This window comes from Hyla sarda, chromosome 2, assembly GCF_029499605.1.
Source record: "Hyla sarda isolate aHylSar1 chromosome 2, aHylSar1.hap1, whole genome shotgun sequence".
NCBI lineage: Eukaryota > Metazoa > Chordata > Amphibia > Anura > Hylidae > Hyla > Hyla sarda.
Genome location: NC_079190.1, coordinates 385,651,230 through 385,674,040, shown reverse-complemented (window position 1 = coordinate 385,674,040; position 22,811 = coordinate 385,651,230). Strand labels below are relative to the sequence as shown.

General features: G+C 45.5%; 2 pseudogenes; both read right to left on the bottom strand.

Moving 5' to 3' along the window:
• Nucleotides 1-21,533: 21,533 nt before the first annotated feature.
• On the bottom strand, nucleotides 21,534-21,633 carry LOC130359913 (U2 spliceosomal RNA; annotated as a pseudogene).
• A 743-nt stretch (nucleotides 21,634-22,376) lies between these two features.
• LOC130359978 (U2 spliceosomal RNA) lies at nucleotides 22,377-22,536 on the bottom strand (annotated as a pseudogene).
• Nucleotides 22,537-22,811: the final 275 nt, after the last annotated feature.

Below are 22,811 nucleotides of genomic sequence, written 5' to 3'. Positions count from 1 at the left end.
TAGACATTTGTAGCTGTGCGGGTGGCGGGCGGTCCACATGCCGCCATGAGGCAGCTAGCGGGCTGCGCTGCACCACCCCCAGCACCGATTTAACTCACCTGCTTGCTGCCTGGACCCCACTACCGCTGCAGGCAGAGCCAGCCAGAACCATACCTGCCCTATATTACCTTATAATCAGAGTGAGATACAGCATCCCCAGATAAGACAGCCAGCGGAGCTGCCAGGGATGCCGCGCCTGCACACCCCAAGCCAGACCCATGATCAGCGAGGCCTCAGCAACGTGAGCAGCAGCTCTGAAGATTTTTGCGGGAGATTCAAACACCAGACTGCCACAGGAAGCAGATTATTCCACAAACTACACATGCTCCGCCCCTGTAGGAGAGGGGAGAGTTATATACACACGCCCCCACCTGTTCCCAATAAGCCTCACCTGGAAGTGCAGGGAGCGATAATTACTTCCGCCCCTCGCACAAATACAGCCCTGCAGGCTTTATACATATAAATTTAGTTTATTGGGACTTGGGTGGAATAGGGGCGTGGCCGCAGATTGACGAGCTGCAGAGCCTAGCAGGGGCCCTTGCCTTTTTTTGGTCCGGGGGCCCCGAGTGTTGTCAGTCTGCGCCTGCCCTACTCTCGCAATATTTATTCCCTTCTTTGCAAGTGTTACAGGGGAAGTTTTTACCCCCCCAGGTTACAATGGACCATACGTTGTTCCCTTCCACCTTTTAGAGGTCTTTGTATCACATCAATACTTGGTGGTGTAGGTGGTTTTGATTTAATATATGGTTTAATATGCATTTGCTGCTGGAAAAATATATCTGTTAACATCAGCTTGCAATATGCTCGTGACTACGATTGAGGCCTTGCCATGATGCCGATACAACTGAGATAAGGAGTAGAAAGACAAAATGTCTGACGAACAGAGAACTTTTCCAGTAGAGAAACTTCTGCCAAGAAATTAATATACACTAGATATGCTAATATATACGGACACAATAATCGAACAACCAATCAAAATGTAACATGCTGATTCTGACGTCATAACTAAACCTCCTTCTTTGTCAAATGTAAAAACTAAATGTACTTCCTGGATTAAACAGAACTCTTTTGGGGGGAACAGCTGAGTTTCCTGCTAAGAGAGAGTTATACCAACATCCTGTGTGGTGTATATTTTCTTATGTCAACACTTGGCAGTATATATGGCAGCACAGTCAATCACATTTGAAAGCCTCCCCTCGGACGATCCTTAACAGTTTGATTTTAAAAAAAAACTTTAGGGCTATATATTTTATCCTAAACATATTATTAAAAAGTTATGTTTTACGTAATGCATTTCCTCAATACAGTGGTCCCTCAACATACGATGGTAATCCGTTCCAAATGAACCATCGTTTGTTGAAACCATCTTATGTTGAGGGATCCGTGCAATGTAAAGTATAGGACAGTGGTCTCCAACCTGCGGACCTCCAGATGTTGCAAAACTACAACTCCCAGCATGCCCGGACAGCCAACGGCTAAGCACGTCGCTAAGCACGCCGCTCCTATTGGATGACAGGACGATGAAGGAGAGCGCCGGCGATGCAGGGGTTCCCGAGGAGTACGCTACGGAGCCCAGGTGAATGATCGTCAGTGGACCACACGGGGCACCGTAAACAGCTATCTGGTGGCAGCTGAAGCAGTCTGCGCTGCCGGATAGCCGTTTATACGATGGCCCCAACATAAAAAAGCATTGTATGTTGATGCTGCCTTCAACATGCGATGGCCTCTGAGGCCATCGTACGTTGAAATTATCGTATGTCGGGGCCATCATAGGTCGGGGGGTCACTGTACTTACTTGTGCACACTAACACTTTTACAAAAGAGACCGTTTTCTTCTGCCTACCTGCCTCAGCTACTATTCTGATCCTGCCACCCACCTGATGCCACACATCTGATGCCAAGTTCTCCTTTTTTCCCCCACCTTTGTCACCGGGTACTGGTATTGCCACCCACCGCACCAATCTGTCACCGGGTCCCTTTCAGAACTCCTGATGCTGCAGCCCTCCAGGCTGTCTCATTCTGCCACCATATGTTCTCCTCATGCTGATGCCAACTCCAAGCTGTCTCATACTGCTACCACATGTTCTTCTCATGCTGCCGCCACCTCCATGCTGTGTCATTCAGCCACTATATGGTCTCCTCATGCTGCCGCCACCTCCACTCTGTGTCCTTTAACCACTATATGATGCCATCAACTCAATGCTGTGTCATTCAGCCACTATATGGTCTCCTCATGCTGCCGCCAACTCCAGGCTGTGTCATTCAGCCACTGTATTGTCTCCTCATGCTGCCGCAAACTCCAGGCTGTGTCATTCAGCCACTATATGATGCCACCAACTTCAGGCTGTGTCATTCAGCCACTATATGTTCTCCTCATGTTGCCGCAAACTTCAGGCTGTGTCATTCAGCCACTATATGTTCTCCTCATGCTGCCACCACCTCCACTCTGTGTTATTCAGCCACTATATGCTGCCACCAACTCCAGGCTGTGTCATTCAGCCACTATGTGGTCTCCTCATGCTGCCGCCAACTCCAGGCTGTGTCATTCAGCCACTATATTGTCACCTCATGCTGCCGCAAACTCCAGGCTGTGTCATTCAGCCACTATATGTTCTTCTCATGTTGCCGCAAACTCCAGGCTGTGTCATTGAGCCACTATATGTTCTCCTCATGCTGCTGCCACCTCCACGCTGTGTTATTCAGCCACTATATGCTGTCACCAACTCCAGGCTGTGTCATTCAGCCACTATGTGGTCTCCTCATGCTGCCGCCAACTCCAAGCTGAGTCATTCAGCTACTATATTGTCACCTCATGCTGCCGAAAAATCCAGGCTGTGTCATTCAGCCACTATATGGTGCCGCTAAATCCATGCTGTGTCACTCAGCCACTATATGGTCTCCTCATGCTGCCGCCAACTCCAGGCTGTGTCATTCAGGCACTATATGGTCTTGTTATGCTGCCGCCACCTCCACACTGTGTCATTCAGACACTATATGGTCTCCTCTTGCTTACGCCACCTCCAGGCTTTGTCATTCAGCCACTATATGGTCTCCTCATGCTGCCTCCAACTCCAGGCTGTGTCATTCAGCCACTATGTGTTCTCCTCATGTTGCCACAAACTCCATGCTGTGTCATTCAGCCACTATGTGGTCTGCTCATGCTGCCGCCAACTCCAGGCTGTGTCATTCAGCCACTATATGGTCTCCTCATACTTCCACCACCTCCAGGCTGTGTCATTCAGCCACTATATGTTCTCCTAATGCTTCCGCCAACTCCAGGCTGAGTCATTCAGCCACTATGTGGTCTCCTCATTCTGTTGCCATCTCCAAGCTGTGTCATTCAGCCACTATATGGTCTCCTCATGTTGCCGCAAACTTCAGGCTGTGTCATTCAGCCACTATATGTTCTCCTCATGCTGCCACCACCTCCACTCTGTGTTATTCAGTCACTATATGCTGCCACCAACTCCAGGCTGTGTCATTCAGCCACTATGTGGTCTCCTCATGCTGCCGCCAACTCCAGGCTGTGTCATTCAGCCACTATATTGTCACCTCATGCTGCCGCAAACTCCAGGCTGTGTCATTCAGCCACTATATGTTCTTCTCATGTTGCCGCAAACTCCAGGCTGTGTCATTGAGCCACTATATGTTCTCCTCATGCTGCTGCCACCTCCACGCTGTGTTATTCAGCCACTATATGCTGTCACCAACTCCAGGCTGTGTCATTCAGCCACTATGTGGTCTCCTCATGCTGCCGCCAACTCCAAGCTGAGTCATTCAGCTACTATATTGTCACCTCATGCTGCCGAAAAATCCAGGCTGTGTCATTCAGCCACTATATGGTGCCGCTAAATCCATGCTGTGTCACTCAGCCACTATATGGTCTCCTCATGCTGCCGCCAACTCCAGGCTGTGTCATTCAGCCACTATATGGTCTTGTTATGCTGCCGCCACCTCCACACTGTGTCATTCAGCCACTATATGGTCTCCTCTTGCTTACGCCACCTCCAGGCTTTGTCATTCAGCCACTATATGGTCTCCTCATGCTGCCTCCAACTCCAGGCTGTGTCATTCAGCCACTATGTGTTCTCCTCATGCTGTCACAAACTCCATGCTGTGTCATTCAGCCACTGTGTGGTCTGCTCATGCTGCCGCCAACTCCAGGCTGTGTCATTCAGCCACTATATGGTCTCCTCATACTTCCACCACCTCCAGGCTGTGTCATTCAGCCACTATATGTTCTCCTAATGCTTCCGCCAACTCCAGGCTGAGTCATTCAGCCACTATGTGGTCTCCTCATTCTGTTGCCATCTCCAAGCTGTGTCATTCAGCCACTATATGGTCTCCTCATGCTTCCACCACCTCCACGCTGTGTCATTCAGCTACTATATGCAGCCGCCACCTACATGCTATGTCATTCAGCCACTATATGGTCTCCTCATACTTCCAGCACCTCCAGGCTGTGTCATTAAGCCACAATATGGTCTCCTTATTCTGCGTCCACCTCCACGCTGTGTCATTCAGCCACTATATGGTCTGCTCATGCTTCAGCCACCTCCAGGCTGTGTCATTCAGCCACTATATGTTCTCTGCATGCAGCCGCAAACTCCAGGCTGTGTCATTCAGCCACTATATGCTGCCACCGACTCCAGGCTGTGTCATTCAGCCACTATATGGTCTCCTCATGCTTCCGCCACCTCCAGGCTGTGTCATTCAGCCACTATGTGGTCTCCTCGTGCCGCCACCAACTCCAGGCTGTGTCATTCAGCCACTATATGCTGCCACCGACTCCAGGCTGTGTCATTCAGCCACTATATGGTCTCCTCATGCTTCCGCCACCTCCAGGCTGTGTCCTTCAGCCACTATGTGGTCTCCTCGTGCCGCCACCAACTCCAGGCTGTGTCATTCAGCCACTATATGCTGCTGCCAACTCCAGGCTGTGTCATTCAGTCACTATATGTTCTCCGCAGGCAGCCGCAAACTCCAGGCTGTGTCATTCAGCCACTATATGCTGCCACAAACTCCAGGCTGTGTCATTCAGCCACTATATGGTCTCCTCATGCTGCCGCCACCTCCAGGCTGTGTCATTCAGCCACTATGTGGTCTCCTCGTGCCTCCGCCAACTCCAGACTGTGTCATTCAGCCTCTATATGCTGCTGCCAACTCCAGGCTGTGTCATTCAGCCACTATACGTTCTCCTCATGCTGCCGCCCATTCCAGGCTGTGTCATTAAGCCACTATGTGGTCTCCTCATGCTGCAGCAAACTCCAGGCTGTCATTCAGCTATCTATGGTCTCCTCATGCTGCCGCCAACTCCAGGCTGTGTCATTCAGCCACTATATGGTCTCCTCATGCTGCTGCCAACTCCAGGCTGTGTCATTCTGCCACTATATGGTTTCCTCATGCTGCCGCCACCTCCAGGTTGTGTCATTCAGCCACTATGTGGTCTCCTCATGCTGGCGCCAACTCCAGGCTGTGTCATTCAGCCACTATATGTTCTCCTCATGCTGCCGCCACCTCCACGCTTTGTCATTCTGTCACTATATGGTTTTCTCATGCTGCCGCCACCTCCACGCTTTGTCATTCTGTCACTATATGGTTTTCTCATGCTGCCACAACCTCCACTCTGTGTCGTTCACCCACTATGCCACCTTCAGTCTCCGTCATTGTGCCGCTCTGCCACAGTGATTCTAATAGTGATGCCTCTGATCTGCATGTCATACTGAATAACAGTATTATTTCACTAACCCAGCACACACCCTATGAGTGTTACAGCAAGGCAAAGTGTTCTATACCCCTATTGAGGCTCTCTGTAGGCCAGAAATAGCCATTTTCAATAACTATTCGCCGAAAATAAATTCGAACCAAACCAAATTTTTTCGGAAATTTCGTCGAATCGGCCGGAATTTTTCAAAAATTCGTTCATCCCTAGTGACTTCACAACAGCAGATTGCAGGAAGAACTCACCACGTACACGCTACTCCTCGGGCTACTCCGGGACCTTTAGTTCCGCCCCCACAAGTCACACGATCATGACATCGCCCCCTTCAGTATTCTGAAGATACAGAGCAGGTCTTGATCGGGCAGTCTTTGCCATTATGTTGTGTTTGGAGTTGCCTGTTTTTTTTGTGACTGCCAACCAGGACCTGCATGATGCAGGGGGAGATTTAGGGTTAAAAAATATTGCAGGTGCGGGCCCCCACTAAGGAAGTGGGCTCTCCTGGCCTGCGGGCTGCCGGAGCAGGAGCTCCAGGAGCTCCAATGATAATCCGGCCCTGCCTGGCAATCTGACATTTACAAGTAACTTGGAATATACCTTTGACAGAAGCAAATTATATCATTATACTATAAATTGCAACTGTATTATTAGAGTATCATAGCATCTGCCTTAGTAAAGGTTGTTATTTTGTGCACTGTGAGTTGTAAGATCATGAATTGTTGATTTGCACAAAAATGTGAGACTGTTGCAATTTGAGTTGTTTCTCTAAGCCAGTTTTCTGGTAAATGCATTGATACATTTCCTCTTCTTGCTTTAAATATGACCGTTGGTTGTTTAACTGTGCAAATTCAGTTATGCTACAACTGTAGTCATTATTGATATAGTTTTATTGATGGACATAGTGAATGTGAATCATTACCTTTATGTGCAGAAATCCACTCAAACGAAAAGTTGTTAATTAACAGCTTTAAGTGTAATTGCCGACTAAGTAAATACACTCCATGGAACATAGATCTTCATAATTTTCCCGGCCGGCATATAAATAGCAGGTTGTCTATGAGGACATTAGGCCCCAGCACATTACATTGAGCAGCATGTGATAAGTGTGCAGCAAATTGTATGTGAAAATCTACATTACTGTAATTTGAGGATGACCTTTGAAGATGCACCGAGCAAATTATACTGTTAAAAAAATTTGTTATCATTTAAAAAAAAAGTGATAAAATATTAGAAATTGTACTTTAGTCAAATTTTCTGGAGCATATTTATATTACCAGGAAGATTCCAGTGAGATTTTTTTGTTCCTATTTTCATAGCAAGTTAATATATTGACTGAAATAACCAACTACTATTACAAAATTAAAAGGAAATTTGTCACAAAGCCATCTAGCTCTTGGCAGTTCCATCTGGCTCCCTCCATAAACTAAAAAAAATACCCTTATCCTCACACTAATGCTGTGGAGCAGCAGTCATCTTGCTCTTGCCTCTCAGCCTTTCGCTAAGATCAAGTGTAGTATCGTAGTACACTGATCAAAAAAATAAAGGGAACACTTAAACAACACAATGTAACTCCAAGTCAATCACACCTCTGTGAAATCACACTGTCCACTCATGAAGCAACACTGATCAACACTGACAATCAATTACACATGCTGTTGTGCAAATGGAACAAATTATAGGCAATTAGCAAGACACCCCCAATAAAGGAGTGGTTCTGCAGGTAGTGACCACAGACCATTTCTAAGTTCCTATGCTTCTTGGCTGATGTTTTGGTCACTTTTGAGTGCTGGCGGTGCTTTCACTCTAGTGGTAGCATGAGACGGAGTCTACAACCCACACAAGTGGCTCAGGTAGTGCAGCTCATCCATGATGGCACATCAATCCGAGCTGTAGTAAGAAGGTTTGCTGTGTCTTTCAGCATGGTGTCCAGCGCATGGAGGCACTACCTTAGACAGATCAGTACATCAGGAGATGTGGAGGAGGTCGTAGAAGGGCAACAACCCAGCAGTACGGACGCCTTTGTGCTGGAGGAGCACTGCCAGAACCCTGCAAAATGACCTCCAGCAGGCCACAACTGTGTATATGTCCACTTAAACGGTCAGAAACAGACTGCATGGGGTGGTATGAGGGCCCAATTTCCACAGGTGGGGGTTGTGCTTACAGCCCAACACCGTTCAGGACGTTTGGCATTTGCAGAGAACACCAAGATTGGCAAATTCACCACTGGCACCCTGTACTCTTCACAGATGAAAGCAGGTTCACACTGAGCACATGTGATAGACGTGACAGAGTCTGGAGACGCCGTGGAGAACGTTCTGCTGCCAGCAACATCCTCCAGCATTACTGGTTTGGCGGTGGGTCAGTAATGGTGTGGGGTGGCATTTCTTTGGGGGCCATACAGCTCTCCATTTACTTGCCAGAGGTAGCCTGACTGCCATTAGGTACCAATTTGAGATCCTCAGACCCCTTGTGAGACAATATGCTGGTGCGGTTGGCCCTGGGTTCTTCCTAATGCAAGACAATGCTAGACCTCATGTGGCTGGAGTGTGTCAGCAGTTCCTGCAAGAGGAAGGCATTGATGCTATGGACTGGCCCACCCGTTCCCCAGACCTGAATCTGATTGAGCACATCTGGGACATAATGTCTCGCTCCATCAACCAATGCCACGTTGCACCACAGACTGTCCAGGAGTTGGCCACCTCATCAGGAGCATGCCCAGGTGTTGTAGGGAGGTCATACAGGCACGTGGAGGCCACACACACTACTGAGCCTCATTTTGACTTGTTTTAAAGACATTACATTAAAGTTGAATCAGCCTGTAGTGGGATTTTCCACTTTGATTTTGAGTGTGACTCCATATCCAGACCTCCATGGGTTGATGAATTTGATTTCCATTGATAATTCTTGTGTGATTTTGTTTTCAGCACATTCAGATTAGTTCATTCATTCAGATTTAGGATGTGTTATCTTAGTGATTCCTTTATTTTTTTTTGAGCAGTGTATCTGTTCTTATCAGTCAGTCCACTGGTGAGGATGGATGGTTGCATGGAGGAACAGGGCCAGCTCAACGGCTGCTCTGATGTGACCTGTTTCCTCCGGGTCTGGTCATCGGGCCAGGGTTGACTCTGAGGTGCCAAAACTCACTGGGATAATGGGGCCCACAGAGTTGAAGCACTGCACCATTTACTCTTCATCTTGGCACTCACCCTTGGTATTCCAGCCTTCTGGCTAGGATCAGGGAAATATTTATAGATCCAGCCGGATGACCGGACAGTAACTCACTGCATCATCCACTTATTTATTTGTACGTCCCCTTTTTCACTGTGCCAGGTTTGATGTGTCTATGTCCACTAGGATGGTCAGGGTGCGGTAGCCCTTCTCGGTGTCCCTCCTGGTGGTCTAGTGGAGGTGTTTGTGGCCTTATGGCTCCTCACCTCCCTACAACTTTAGGCATCTCAGCTTCAGCTGAGATGCTATCAGTACACGGCTCCTTGGCTGACACCTTGGTTGATGCCAGGAGCACTTGTGGTTCCTTAGTTGCTTTGGCGAAAAGAGACATTGAACCTGGACCCTTGCAGGTGCCTTCTGGCCTGGAGGGAAATGGTATGTTTGTTAGGAGGGCCTCTCTCCTTTGGGAGAAGGGCTTGCAATGGACCTCAGCCTCGTGCACGTTTTTTTAGTGTGACACGCTTGTACTATTTCTTGCACTTGGGTCATAATTAGCACATTGTCGGCTCTTAAAAAAAAATTTGTGACTGAAACAGAATGGACCAATATAGGAACCTGATGCAGGAAACTACATATGGGGAGAATCTCTCTACTTACTGAAGTCACCCACCTATTGGGGATCTACACATTCCCCCCAGCCCATTTACATACCCACTTTATTGTGTGGGACAAAAGGGGACCCTATAGGTGGGGGACAATATCAGATATCAGTCCGTGAATCTTGCAACAGCTGGAGGCACCCTGGTTGGAAGGGAACCGCTGGTTAAAAGGGGTACTCCAGAATCAAACTTAAGTTCCTTCAAGCAACTATCTACTACAGTATTCAAAGGGCTGAAATATATCAGTCTGTGTGTTTTGCAACAGCTGGAGGCACCCTGGTTGGGGACCACTGCTTAAAAGGGGAATTCCGCTGGCAAGTTTTTTTGCTCATTGTCACACTAGTGCAAATCACATTAGGTGTGACAGTTGTGCAAATTTAAAAAAAAATACCTTTTTTGGTTGTTAAATAAAGTCAGTCGTCACTTTCATTTCACGTCACAGTTGCCATTTTTTTTTTGCCTGCAGGGCAAATTGTGTCACCCTAGTGCAAATCACATTAGGTGTGACAGTTGTGCAAATAAAAAAAAAACTTTTTTGACTGTTAAATAAAATCAGTTGTCACTGTTAGTTCACGTCACAGTTGCCATTTTTCTTGCCTGCAGGGCAAATTGTGTCACCCTAGTGCAAATCACATTAGGTGTGACAGTTGTGCAAATGAAAAAAAAATACCTTTTTTGGCTGTTAAATAAAATCAGTCGTCACTGTAAGTTCACGTCACAGTTGCCATTTTTCTTGCCTGCAGGGCAAATTGTGTCACCCTAGTGCAAATCACATTAGGTGTGACAGTTGTGCAAATTAAAAAAAATACCTTTTTTGGCTGTTAAATAAAATCAGTTGTCACTGTTAGTTCACGTCACAGTTGCCATTTTTCTTGCCTGCAGGGCAAATTGTGTCACCCTAGTGCAAATCACATTAGGTGTGACAGTTGTGCAAATGAAAAAAAAATACCTTTTTTGGCTGTTAAATAAAATCAGTCGTCACTGTTAGTTCACGTCACAGTTGCCATTTTTCTTGCCTGCAGGGCAAATTGTGTCATCCTAGTGCAAATCACATTAGGTGTGACAGTTGTGCAAATTAAAAAAAATACCTTTTTTGACTGTTAAATAAAATCAGTTGTCACTGTTAGTTCACGTCACAGTTGCCATTTTTCATGCCTGCAGGGCAAATTGTGTCACCCTAGTGCAAATCACATTAGGTGTGACAGTTGTGCAAATTTTACCCAAAAAATGACAGGCAGAGGAAGACCACCCCGCAGGGGCCATCGTGGTGCTGGGATTTCCTTTGGCCCTAGAATGGCCAGTGTTCAGAGGCCACGTACCCTGAACCCCCAAAGTTCTGAGGACTTAGTTGACTGGCTATCACAAGACACTCAATCTACTACTAAAGCTTCCGCTCGGAACCTTGACGCACCATCCTTCTCCTCCTCTAGCTTAGCTTCGGGCATCTCTCATGCTACCACTTGCCCGCCTGCCGCCACCACCAACACTAGCACCACAGCAGCTTTACTTGATCCGTCAGAGGGGTTATTTACACTCAGTTGGAAGACATGAGTGATGCACAACCATTATTGCCAGAGGATGTAGTTAACAGGGATATGTCTCAGTCAGGCAGCATTACACACATGGACGTACAGTGTGATGATGATGTTGTACCCGCTGCTGCTTCCTTTCTTGAGGTGTCAGATAGCGGTGAAGGTGTTGATGATGACGATGTGTCTGTGGATGCCACGTGGGTGCCCGCTAGAAGAGAAGAAGATGGGGAAAGTTCAGATGGGGAGACAGAAAGGAGGAGGAGACGAGTTGGAAGCAGGGGGAGGTCGTCGCAAGGAGATAGTGGCACAGTCAGACAGCATGCATCGGCACCCGGGGTCAGCCAGACGGGACGCCAATCAATGCATGCTGTTGCCACCACCAGAATGCCGCCATCGCAGAGCTCAGCAGTGCAGAATTTTTTTTGTGTGTCTGCCCCTGACAACAGCGAGGCCAAATGCAACCTGTGCCAGAAGAAACTGAGTCGTAGGAAGTCCAACACCCACCTAGGCACAACTGCTTTGCGAAAGCACATGATGTCACATCACAAACGCCTATGGGATCAACACGTCAGTACAAGCAGCACACAAAGTCAAAGCCGCCATCCTCCTCCTGGTCCAGCATCTTCAGCCAGGTCAACCACTGCTGCCCTCCTTGCCCCCTCTCAATGATCCGCCTCTCTGTCTCTCGCCTTGAGCAGTTCCTGCTCATCTGCCCACAGTCAGGTGTCTTTCAAGGAGACGTTTGAGCGCAAGAAGACAATGTCTCAAAGTCACCCCCTAGCCCGGCGTCTGACCGCTGGCTTGTCGGAACTGCTAGCCCGGTGGAGTCTGAGCCCTTTAAAAAATTTGTAGCCATTGGGACACCGCAGTGGAAGGTACCTGGCCGAAATTTTTTTGCACAAAAGGCAATCCCCAACCTTTACTCCATTGTGCAAAAGGAAATTATTGGATGTCTGGCACACAGTGTAGGGGCAAGGGTCCATCTGACCACTGATACCTGGTCTGCAAAGCATGGTCAGGGCAGGTTTATCACCTACACTGCGCATTGGGTAAACCTGGTGACGGCTGCCAAGCATGGAATGTGTGGCTCTGCAGAGGAGTTGGTAACACCACCACGACTTGCAGGCAGGCCTGCTGCCACCTCCTCTACTCCTCCTACTCCATCCCCTTCCATTACATCCTCGACCGAGTCCTCTTCCACTGCTGCGTCTTGCTACACGTCACCGGCACCCCCCCCCCCCAGCTCCCCAGTTGCTATTCCACATCCCGGATACGGCAGTGTCACGCCATCTTGGGGTTGACTTGCCTCAAAGCGTAGAGTCACACCGCACCAGCACTCCTGTCGGCCCTGAACGAACAGGTGGACCAGTGGCTGACTCCTCACCAACTGGAGATCGGCAAGGTGGTTTGTGACAACGGAACAAATTTGTTGGCGGCATTGAGGTTGGGCAAGTTGACACATGTGCCGTGCATGGCACATGTGTGTAATCTGATTGTACAATGCTTTGTGCTCAAGTACCCAGGCTTACAGGATGTCCTGAAGCAGTCCAGGAAGGTGTGTGGCCATTTCAGGCGTTCCTACATGGCCATGGCGCACTTGTCAGATATCCAGCGGCGAAACAACATGCCAGTGAGGCGCTTGATTTGCGACAGCCCGACACGTTGGAATTCAACACTCCTAATGTTCGACCGCCTGCTCCAACAAGAAAAAGCCACCAACGAATATTTGTATGACCGGGGTGCTAGGACATCATCTGCGGAGCTGGGAATTTTTTTGCCACGTTACTGGAGGCTCATGTGCAATGCCTGTAGGCTCATGCGTCCTTTTGAGGAGGTCACAAACCTGGTCAGTCGCACCGAAGGCACCATCAATGACATCATACCGTTTGTTTTCTTCCTGGAGCATGCCCTGCGAAGAGTGCTGGATCAGGCAGTAGATGAGCGTGAAGAGGAAGAGTTGTGGACACCATCACCACCAGAAACAGCCTTATCAGCATCGCTTGCTGGACCTGCGGCAACGCTGGAAAAGGATTGTGAGGAAGAGGAGTCAGAAGAGGAATGTGGCTTTGAAGAGGAGTAGGAAGACCAACCACAGCAGGCATGCCAGGGTGCTCCTTGTCACCTATCTGGTTCCCGTGGTGTTGTACGTGGCTGGGGGGAAGAAGATGATACCTTCCCTGACATCACTGAGGACGAGGAACGGGACATGAGTAGCTCGGCATCCATCCTTGTGCAAATGGGGTCTTTCATACTGTCGTGCCTGTTGAGGGACCCTCGTATAAAAAGGATGAAGGAGAACGACCTGTACTGGGTGTCCACGCTGCTAGACCCCCGGTATAAACATAAAGTGCCTGACATGTTACCGCATTATAGCAAGGCGGAAAGGATTCAGCAGGTTCAAAATAAATTAAGAAGTATGCTGTACACAGCGTATAATGGTCATGTCACAGCACAACAGGGATCTAACAGGGGAAGAGGTGAAAGTAATCCTTCTCCTCCTCCCACGAACATGCCGGCAAGGACAGGATGCTGTACAGACATGCTGTTGATGGAGGACATGCAGAGCTTTTTAAGTCCTACACATTGCCACAGCCCTTCGGGGTCCACCATCAGAGAATGACTTGACCGACAGGTAGCAGACTACCTGGCTTTAACCGCAGATATCGACACTCTGAGGAGCGATGAACCCCTTGACTACTGGGTGTGCCGGCTTGACCTGTGGCCTAAGCTATCCCAATTTGCGCTCGAACTTCTGGCCTGTCCCGCTTCAAGTGTCCTGTCAGAAAGGACCTTCAGTGCAGCAGGAGGTATTGTCACTGAGAAGAGGAGTCGCCTTGGTCAAAAAAGTCTGGATTACCTCACCTTTCTTAACATGAATGAGGGATGGATCCTGAAGGGATTGACACTGGGTGATACATTTGACTGAACAAGGCCTGATCAGATGAGCTGCCTTGGGCTTAAAATGGTCCACACGCTGCTGTCGGATGACTTGCGTGACTTATCCGGGAACCAACTAGGGTTCAAGCTGCAATGTTTTAGGGCACTTTTTGCCTGGCGAAACAAACTGAAATTTTTCTGGCCGCTGCTACAGCAGCGGCTGCGACAATACCAAATTTTCCTGCCAGGTGTACATGCCTAATTTTTCTAGCCTCTGCTGCTGCACTTTTTATGGTGCTGCAATTTCTCTGTCTGCTGCTACAGCTGCGGCTGCGACAATACCCAATTTTTCATCCATGTGTACATGCCTAATTTTTCTGGCCTCTGCTGCTACACTTGTTATGGTGCTGCAATTTTTATAGCTGCTGCTACAGAAGCGGCTGCAACAATACCAAATTTTTCAGGCATGTGTAAATGCCTAATTTTTCTGGTACTCCCTTTTATGCCCTTTATGGATTAAAACCAGACTCTGCATAAACTATGTAACTTTCCATGGGAGTTTTGCCATGGATCCCACTCCGGCACGCCACAGTCCAGGTGTTAGTCCCCTTGAAACAACTTTTAAATCACTATTGTGGCCAAAAAGAGTCCCTGTGGGTTTTAAACTTCACATGCCCATTTTTGCGGACGTTCGCGGTCCGCGAACCGAAAATTTTATGTTCGCGACATCACTACACACAAAATGTTCACACATCTGGAATGACCACAAAGCACTAGGACTGCATGGGAATAGACAGCTATGCATTCCGCACGGCGTCCGCACAAAGAATGAACACGGACACGGAAAATGGAATTTCCGCACCAGAAATTCCAGACATGTGCACAGCGCAGCAAAATCCCGTTAAATTCAACGGGTCTTTTCTGCTTGGTAATCTCCAGAGGAAGATTCTGTCAATGTAAACATGATCTAAGATTTTTGTCTGGAAGGTTCTGTCAAGATGAGTTCGGGCTGGAAAATTTGTCCTGCCAGCCTTGGCTGTCTAAGTGAAAGGGAAAAAGACTGACTCTGATTAGAGAAGATGTAATCTTTAAGTCACTGATTGTAACTGCACTGTAATCACTTTTACATCACTTTTTAAACCCCTCAAATGCCCATGGACCCAATGTATGGTGTCCCTCACACAGGATTTACATTCTAACTTGGATGAAGACTGAAGTATAACTGTACTGTAGAAATGGCAAAGAAGAATGCAACTAATTTTGCTGGTATTCAACAATTCAAAGTAAAAGAGTCATTTATTGCATACACTATCACTGACAGAATTGACACACCAGTGTCAGTAAGCTATATCAACAAAAAAACTAATCACAAAATAGCTAAAAAGTATCACTTTATTATGAACAACATTAAAACCCTAATATTTGTAATCACAAACACTATAGAAAAATATATACACTATAACACTCTCCAAATGGAGAAGTTATAAAGATTAAACAACAGTTCTCCTGATGTACACACCACAAATCACCATGCGTTTCCCCGTATATCTGATATCATATAGCGGTGCATCAGGGGATTAAAGATTAATACAATACAGGTAAGAGGGAGAATACATTGACAAACAACAAGATATAGATTAAAAAAATGATACACAGCAGCAAAGGGTATAGTTAGCTACAAGACAAATAATAAATAAACACTTAGCAGTCCACATATATCACATTGAAATGCTGGACAGATTGCTTGTAGTTCCTTGAATTGAACAGTTTTTAGTCCTCCCAAGATCAGTAGGTTAGTCTAGGATATTTAAACATGAAAGTAGAAGACACGGACATAAGTCCTTCACATGTATGAGGGAAGTCCATGTCATATCTTTCCTCTCTAAAGCAGGTATCCAGCTATGGGGAAACACCGCTCAATATCAATATGTAATTTTTAGAACAGCATCTTACTTCCACTAATCAAGGAGATATAGATGGCCCAGAATCTATAAGTTCCACCTACAGAACTGTCCCTACAAATGATCCAAAAATCTGCCCATACAGGCGTCTTATAACAAACTCATTAACTGCGGTGGTTCCATAGCATAGATCCTCCATCCTGTATATAGATAACATACACTGCAGCTGCCGATCCAGACTGCAGGACCTGGAGTCTGGATCGGCAGCTGCAGTGTATGTTATCTATATACAGGATGGAGGATCTATGCTATGGAACCACCGTAGTTACAGCGTTTGATATAAGACGCCTGTATGGGCAGCTTTTTGGTTCGGTTGCATTTGTAGGGACAGTTCTGTAGGTGGAACTTATAGATTCTGGGCCATCTAAGATGCTGTATCTATCTGATCTAAAAATTACATATCGATATTGAGGGGTGTTTCCCATAGCTGGCTACCTGCCTTAGAGAGGAAAAATATGACATGGACTGCTAAATTCCCTCATACATGTGAAGGACTATGTCAGTGTCTTCTACTTTCATGTCTTAAATATCCTAGACTAACCTACTGATCTTGTGAGGACTAAAACTGTTCAATTCAAGGAACCACAATCAATCTGCCCAGCATTTCAATGAGATCTATGTGGAATGCTAAGTGTTTATTTAAAGTGTAACTAACTATACCCTTTGCTGCTGTATATCTTTTTTTTTTAATCTATATCTTGTTGTTTGTCTATGTATTCTTCCTCTTACCTGTATTGTATTATTTTAATCCCCTGATGAACCGTTATAGGATATCAGATATACAGGGAAACACATCAAGATTTGTGGGTCTTTATAACTTCTCCATTTGGAGAGTGTTATATATATTTTTCTATAGTGTTTGTGATTACAAATATTTGGGTTTTAATGTTTTTCATAATAAATTGATACTTTTTAGCTACTTTGTAATTATTATTTTTTTCATTTATTGCATACACAACATTGACATAGACAAAAAGATTTACATTGTCATTTGGTAAAAGACTTAAGTATAATAGGGTTATATAAGCACTTGCTTAAAGGGGTATTCAAGGAATTTTTTTTTAGTTGACTATGCTACAGGGGCTGTAAAGTCAGTGTAGTTCATAATATAGTGTCTGTACCTGTGTGTGACGGTTTTCTCACAATTTTTATGGGATTTTCACCCCACTATTTATTTTTAACAGCAGACAAAACGACTGTTGTCTCAGAATTTTCCAAGCTTGCAATGCGGCCGAGACCTGACTCACTAGTCAGCTGATGACAGGGAGCCTGTCTGCTTCAATGGGTGGAGGGATCGCTTGATGGGAGAGAGATCAATCTGCAACTAATGCAACAGTTGTAGGCACCCTGATTGAAAACCACAGGTCTTTTGAATGGATTCAGCTCATTTATGTTTCAATGGGTGGGGTGGCTGATGTGTGGGAGGGAGGAAAATGGAATTGTGGGATTTGTAGTAAAAAAAAAGGAAAAGTCAAACAGGAAATACAAGTTCACAAAAAGCTAGCCACAGTGTTAAGGTAATCTCACAACATAGCCATTTAGCCCCAAGACAAGCGCAGATCCTTCCTAAGCATGTCCATTACTGACTGCCAGGTACGTACTAAAATCACCTTATGGTGGATAACCCCTTTAACCCCTTAACGACGCAGGACGTATATTTACGTCCTGCGCCGGCTCCCGTGATATGAAGCGGGATCGTGCCGCGTTCCCGCATCATATTGCATCGGTCCTGTCACTCATCAATGGCCGGGACCCGCGGCTAATACCACACATCGCCGATTGCGGCGATGTGCGGTATTAACCCTTTAGAAGCGGCGGTCAAAGCTTCTAAAGTGAAAGTGAAAGTGACCCGGCTGCTCAGTTGGGCTGTTCGGGACCGCCGCGGTGAAATCGCGGCGTCCCGAACAGCTTACAGGACACCGGGAGGGCCCTTACCTGCCTCCTCGGTGTCCGATTGACGAATGACTCCTCCGTGCCTGAGATCCAGGCAGCAGCAGTCAAGTGCCAATAACACTGATCACAGGCGTGTTAATACACACCAGTGATCTGTGCAAGAGATCAGTGTGTGCAGTGTTATAGGTCCCTATGGGACCTATAACACTGCAAAAAAAAAAGTTAACAAAAAGTGTTAATAAAGGTCATTTAACCCCTTCCCTAATAAAAGTTTGAATCACCCCCCTTTTCACATAAAAAAAATAAAACAGTGTAAAAAAATATATATATCATTAATTAAACCGCACGGTCAATGGCGTACGCGCAAAAAAATTCCAAAGTCAAAAAAAGCGTATTTTTGGTCACTTTTTATACCATTAAAAAATGAATAAAAAGTGATAAAAAAGTCTGATAAAAAAAAAATCATACTAATAAAAACTTCAGATCACGTTGCAAAAAATGAGTCATATACCGCCCTGTACGTGGAAAAATAAAAAAGTTATAGGGGTCAGAAGATGACATTTTTAAACGTATAAATTTTCCTGCATGTAGTTATGATTTTTTCCAGAAGTACTACAAAATCAAACCTATATAAGTAGGATATCATTTTAATCGTATGGACCTACAGAATAATGATAAGGTGATAGGGTGTAACCGAAATATGCACTGCGTAGAAACGGAAGCCCCCAAAAGTTGCAAAATGGCGGTTTTTCTTTGATTTTGTCGCACAATGATTTTTTTTTCCGTTTCGCCGTGAATTTTTGGGTAAAATGACTAATGTCACTGCAAAGTAGAATTGGTGACACAAAAAATAAGCCATAATATGGATTTTTAGGTGAAAAATTGAAAGGGTTATGATTTTTAAAAGGTAAGGAGGAAAAAAAAGAAAGTGCAAAAACTGAAAAACCCTGAGTCCTTAAGTGGTTAATGATAAAGAATATAATGATTTTTGCTGGTACTGACAAGGTGCTGTCGGCAATAAAAAATTATGTTGTCACTTAGAGAAAGACTAAAGTATAGCAATGCTAAGAATGTGTCAATATTTACTGGCAGTAAGAGTTTCAAGTCAAGTTTGGAATTTGTAGTTTCACATTCTCACTAAAGTATGACAGTACTATTTAAACACCTGACAAATAAAATATGAGCGTTTTATGGCATTTCACAATTCAATCCAAAAATATTAGTTTACATTGCTATCAGCAAAAAGTTTGGCTCCAACCCAGGCTCATCTGGCATAAGACAGTATATGTATATATGTATATATATATATATATATATATATATATATATAAGGAAGGGAAGGCATACCTGCAGAAACATGAAGGTGTCACTCAAGGCTTGGTGCATGGATATTTGCCACCCACCTGTGACTGCCTGTTGGAGACTTGTAGAGAGAGGCACTGTCTACCGCTGTCATTGCCAGGCAGGACTTTTAAAAAGAAGCTTCTTGGCTGCCTGTAGTCAGTGAGGCCCTCACAGAAATCTATGGCGCTTGCATGATACCACACCCCTTTTGGAAAATGTGGCGCAACCTGTCAAAGAATCGCAAATGTTTTGGGCAAAGCTGCAGTTTTCACCAAAAATAATGTGTTTTTTGACAAATACACAAGGTGCTAAAATGATAAAATGACCCCTTTGTCAGAAGGAGCAGGAAAGTCAGCTATGTACAGGAGTCGCACAGAGTGTACTGCAGCAGTAGTATGTATAAAGTTGCTTTGTATTGCATTTAGGCAACATAAAAATAAAAACAAACTGAAGTTATTAGATGTCCTTAGATTTGATTTTATTTCCTCTTGAATCTCTCAGAACATATGTATTTTGGAGCTACCCCTTGGTTCTTCTCTAGTATTTACCCTTAAATAAATATAAATATAGTTTTTTTGTATTTAAAATAACTGTATTAGCAGTCAATGTCATAAACATACAGTAAATACAATGGGTCTGTGTGATGTGAATAGTATTTCTTAATAAGAAACAAGTGCTCATGAGAAGTACAGATGGGATGAAGGGCTTTCAGATAATTCTCACACAGTACTGCTGACAAACAGAAGGCTCTTTGAGATTCTGAAGTTCACCTGACATTTCCACTCGTGCAAAATCATTATTTAAGACAGCAATGAGCTATGCAGAATATTTTAGATGCAGTAAATACACACCTACACAGTACATAGTCAGATACAAACCATAATCTTGCTTTGAATTTTATTTGTTTCACAAAAACAAAGTATTAACCCCTTAAGGACCACAGTTTATTTTTTTACTTTTAGTTTTTTCCACCTTCTAAAAATCATAACGCTTTCGATTTTCCACCTACAGACCCATATGAGGACTTGTTTTTTGCGCCACCAATTTGACTTTGTAAAGACAATAATAATATCACCCCAAAATCTACAGCGAAACCAGAAAGAAAATATTTGTGGGGCTAAATTGAAAGAACTAAAACAAAAAAAAACATAATTTTGTAACTTTTGGGGCTTCCGATTCTACGCAGAGCACTTTTTGGTAAAAATGACGCCTTATCTTTATTTTGTAGGTCCAAATGATTAAAATGATCCCCATAAAATTATATGTCATTAACCGTGAGGTTAAATTAACATTATATTTGTTTGGACATTTACGCAAGCGGCAATACCACATATGTTTATTTTTTTAAGTATATTTTTTATAACTATAAATTTTTCTTATGGAATTTGGGAAAAGGGGGGTTATTTAAATCTACTAAGGGACCACAAATGCTCCCAGCATCCCCCTTAGCATTTGCCAAGGTATCTGCCCGCAGAGCCGATAACAGTTGGTACCCTGCCCATGCAGGAGTACCCTGGGTTTTTGCAGGGAGGTGTGGAACCTAATGGCCACACACCTCCCCTACACCACTAGGAGGGCTACCACATCCTAATTATCCTGTGAACACACAACACATAAAAAGTGACACAGTGACAAAAAGGAAATAAATAAGTGAATGTGTGCAGGTATACTGCCCGTACAGATCTATAAAAAATTCTCTGATCCTAGCCAGAAGGCTAGGAATAAAGAGGTAAGTGCCACAAAGTGAAGAGTTCATGGTGTCCGTTCTTCCACTCATTGGGGGACATGTATCATTATTTGTGTACGGTAGAAGAAATTTACCTCTTTTCCCAAATTCTAAATTATGCGCAGAAGCTCAAAATTTATCAATCAAGCGCAATGCGGGTAAATATAGTTATCTCCTCAATCCACTCTTTGGAATATAGAATCGATGATTTAGAGCATGTTGCTACGTTAAGTCCAAGATGGCTTATATTTGCACAAAAAAAAACAGCTCTTGCGGCAAAATTTTTGGTGTAAAGGAAAAGTACGCAGTTAATAAATCCATATGTACTATAGATGTCACTCCAAGGTACCCTGATTAGGTCACATCTGGAGGACATGCTCTACCAAAACGTGCGCAAAAAAATGCACAAAAAAATACACACAAAACAGGGGTAAAATCTTTAATACATATCCCCCACTGAGCCAATACTCCCAGTGAGTTTCGCCACTGCGGGGTCCTCACTCCCCGAGGCACTAAAGTACCTCGGCTCTAGACCCTCTCAGCCTCATGGCAAGACCCAAAGGAAACAAGTCACATCGGGGCAGCCATCAAGCTGATTCCTCAGAACCAGCCCCAGTACATTTGCCCCCCTACCATGTAGCACCCATCCCTACCAGCATGAAACTGATAAGAACAGATAGTAGACTTGATCTTAGCCAAAAGACCGAGAAGCAATGTATGTGTGGCTCATGTGCAATTTTTTTTTTTTTTTTTAAAGCCGAGGAACGTGCTCTCGATTCACCCAAAGTGCAAGAAAAAGTGCAAACGTGTTACACTAAAAAAACGTGCACAAAGGATGCGGTCTATCGCAAGCCCTTCTCCGCTAGGAGAGAGGCCCCCCAACAAACCTTACCCTTCGCCTCCGGACCAAAAGGTACCTGCAAGGTTCCAGGTTCGATGTCCCTTTTCGCCGAAGCTACTAGGGGACCACAAATGCTCCCGGCATCCCCCTTGGCGTTAGCCAAGGTATCTGCCCGCAGAGCCGATAACGGTAGGTACCTTGCCAAAGCAGGAGTACCCAGGGTGTTTGCAGGGAGGTGCGGAACCTAATGGCCACACACACCTCCCCTAGACCGCCAGGAGGGACACCCAGAAGGGCTACCGCATCCTGACAAATCCTGTGAACACACAACACACAAAAAGTGACACAGTGAGACAAAAAGAAATAAATAAGTGAGTGAATGTGTGCAGATATACTGCCCGGACATCCGGCCGGATCTATAAAAATGTCTCTGATCCTAGCCAGAAGGCCGGGAATCAAGAGGTGAGTGCCACAAGGTGAAGAGATTATGGTGCCCGTGCTTCAACTCAGTGAGCCCATCCTCCCAGTGAGTTTCGGCACCTCAGGGTCACCACTCCCCGAGGCACAAAAGTACCTCGGCTCTAGACCCTCTCAGCCTCATGGCGAGACCCGGAGGGAACAGGTCACATCGGGGCAGCCGTCGAGCTGATTCCTCAGAACCAGCCCCGGAAAGCCCTGGTACACCTGCATCCTCCATGCAGCACCCATCCCCACCAGCATGAAAACTGATAAGAACAGATACTACACTTGATCTTAGCCAAAAGGGCGAAAAGCGATAGGGGTATTCTACGCCAGTGATTCCCAAACAGGGTTCCTCCAGCTTAGCCAAAAGACCGAGAAGCAATGTATGTGTGGCTCATGTGCATACAGCTGAATACCTCCTATCAGTGTGATCCACATCTGTGGCCTACACTGAGACCTCCACCGCCATGCAGCTCGGAGATATTTCAACTTGGTGGGGCAGAGTGTGGTGGGGAAGGACACCTGGCTGCATAACTACTAACTTGCTGCCTAACCTGCAGCACAATATACCTAGCTGCCTAAGTTGGCAC